This window comes from Calonectris borealis, unplaced genomic scaffold, assembly GCF_964195595.1.
Source record: "Calonectris borealis unplaced genomic scaffold, bCalBor7.hap1.2 HAP1_SCAFFOLD_173, whole genome shotgun sequence".
In the NCBI taxonomy this organism is placed as follows: Eukaryota; Metazoa; Chordata; class Aves; order Procellariiformes; family Procellariidae; genus Calonectris; species Calonectris borealis.
Genome location: NW_027441559.1, coordinates 100,001 through 102,500, shown reverse-complemented (window position 1 = coordinate 102,500; position 2,500 = coordinate 100,001). Strand labels below are relative to the sequence as shown.

The 2,500-nt window shown below is 82.8% G+C and overlaps 1 non-coding gene across 1 annotated transcript; it reads right to left on the bottom strand.

Annotated features, from left to right (window-relative positions):
* Positions 1-218: 218 nt before the first annotated feature.
* On the bottom strand, positions 219-371 carry LOC142077188 (5.8S ribosomal RNA). The gene has a single exon (XR_012671608.1). It is a non-coding gene; the product is annotated as a 5.8S ribosomal RNA (ribosomal RNA).
* Between the last annotated feature and the right edge of the window lie 2,129 nt (positions 372-2,500).

Here is a 2,500-nt window from a genome sequence, read left to right as displayed (position 1 = left end):
GCTCCGGGAGCGGGGAGCTTCGGAGCGCTCCCCGAGTCTCGATTTAGGGGGACGAAGGCCCTTGGGCCGACGGCGCCGGGCGGCGGCGAACCGCTTCCCCGGCCCGAGGCCGCGCGCGGGCCTGCGAGGCACCCCAGCCGCGCCGCTGCGGCCGCCGCCTCCCCACCCCGGGGAGGGGGGGGGAGGGGGGGCGGCCCAGCCGGCGATTGATCGTCAAGCGACGCTCAGACAGGCGTAGCCCCGGGAGGAACCCGGGGCCGCAAGTGCGTTCGAAGTGTCGATGATCAATGTGTCCTGCAATTCACATTAATTCTCGCAGCTAGCTGCGTTCTTCATCGACGCACGAGCCGAGTGATCCACCGCTAAGAGTTGTCTGCCTTTCGGCACCGCCCCGCGCGCGCGGGGGGGCCGGGACCGCTCGCCAGCAGCGGCCCCTCTCGGAGGACGGCCCACCGCCCGCCCGCCCGCCGGCCCGCCCCCCCCGCCCGCGCGGAGGGGGCCGCGGCGCGGCGCCACGGGCCGCGGCGGAGAGGCCTCGCCTCGCCTGACCGTACGAGCACACCCAGCGGAAGGGAAAAAGGGAACGGGAAAAAACCCCGAACGGCAAGGGCGGGGAGCCCGCGCTCCCGACTCGACCCACAGCGGGCAGACGCCCCTTGCGCGTTTCGGAGGCGGCCCAGGCGCCCGGGCTCGGCCCGGCCTCCGCACGGAGGCGGCGACGCGCCCGGCCGCGCCGCCCGCCCGCCTCGCTCGGGACAACGGATGCTGCTGCCGGGCGGCAGCAGCGGGGCGCCCCGCCGGACCCCCGCGCGCGCGCGCCTCCGCCCACAACCTGCGCCGCGCTACGACAGCCGGCTCCCCTTCCCGCGGCTCGCCCCGCCGGCGCCTCCGCGGCTCCGCCGCCGGCCGCGCCGGAGGCGGCGACCGCCGGAGCCCGAGCCGGCGACGCGGCACGCCGCCCGCGGCCCGCCGGACGGCGCCCGCCGCCGCGCCGGCGCGGCCGCCCGCCCGGAACCGCCGCCGCCGCCGCCCCCCGCCTCGGCCCCCTTCCGCGGGCACGCGCCAGGCGACGAGGCGGACGGCGCTAAGGCGGGGGCGGCGCCCGCTCTCCCCGTTTCCACGCGGAGACCGGGAGTGGGACGCCCCCGCCCGCGCGCCCGCCCGCCCGGCGCGGCCGGGAAGGGCGGCGGGGAAGCGACGGGCGGGGCCCGGGCCGGGACAGCCGCGGCCGGCGGCGGGCGCCCTCCGGCCGGCCGACACGCCGAGCGGCGCCGCCGCCGCTCGGCCGGGGTGCCGCCCTCGCCGGCGGCCGGCGGCGCGGGACCGCCGAGCGCTCGCCGGGGGGCGAGGGGGAGGGAGCGGAGCGCAGCGCGCCGCAGCGCTGCGACGGGGCGGGGCGCGGCGGCCCGGCGGCCGCCGGGCGAGCCCCCGCCGCGGGGGCTCGCCGCCCCCTCGGCGGAGAGCCCGCGCTCCCGCCGGGGGGGGTCCACCCGTTTCGAGGCAGGCGGGCCGGCCGCGGCCGACCGCGCCGCGGTCTCCTCCGCCGAGACCGGACCGCGGAGAGGGGGGGGCAGCGGGACCCCTCCCCGGCACGGCTGCCCGCGCGACGGGCACGGGCGGCGCCCAGCCAGGGGCTCTGCGGGAGCGACTCCCGCCCCTGGAGGCGCCACCGCCCGGCCGCCCCGCGGGTCGCATCGAGCCGCCCGCGTCTTTAAACCGCCGCCCGGCTCCGCGGCCTTCGACCCCCGGCGCTCGCCGAGGGAGGGCCGCCGAGGCGCGGACGCTAGGTACCTGGCCCTGGGGTGAGGGAAACGACCTGCAGGCCCCGCGGGGGTGCCTCCCCCGCTGCCGCCCTCGGGGGAGCGTCCGCCCGCGGGGGCGCGCCCGACGTCCGCCGCCACCGCCTCGTCCTCCTGCCCGGGGCCCGGGGTTTCCCTCAGTAGCCCGGCGCTGCGCCCGGGAGGAGAGCCGTGGCTCGGGCCGCCCGCCGGCGCGGGACGCGACCCGGCAAGGGCCTCGCCCGCCCAAGGCGGCGTCGGCGGCGGAGCCCCCCGCCCCGAGCTCCCCCCCCCGCACCGCGGGGGTGGGGGAGGGGAGAGGCGGGGGGGCGCCGCCGAAGGCGCCGCCCGGCGCCGCGCGCCACGCCCGGAACGCCCGGAGGCCTCGCCCTGCGCGGCCGGCCGGCCGGGCGGGCCGCTCCGCAGCGGCCCGCCCCGGTGCGGGGAGGGTCGGGGGAGCCGCCCCCCCCGACCCCGAAGGCCCTCTTGCGCTCTCGCACGCTCGCGCCTGCCGCCCCGTCGTCGCCGCTCGCCGCTCCCTCCCGGCTGCCCGCGCGGGCTCGGCCGGCGGGGGCTCGTCGCACCCCGCGCCGGCAGCCCCCGCTTCTCGCGCGCTGCCGCCCGCGCTCCGAGACCGGGGGGGGCGCCCTCTTCGCCCCGGGGGCCGCGTCCCCCGCCCCTCCCCGGCGGCGGCGGCAGCGGGCCGCCGTCGGGTCAGGCGG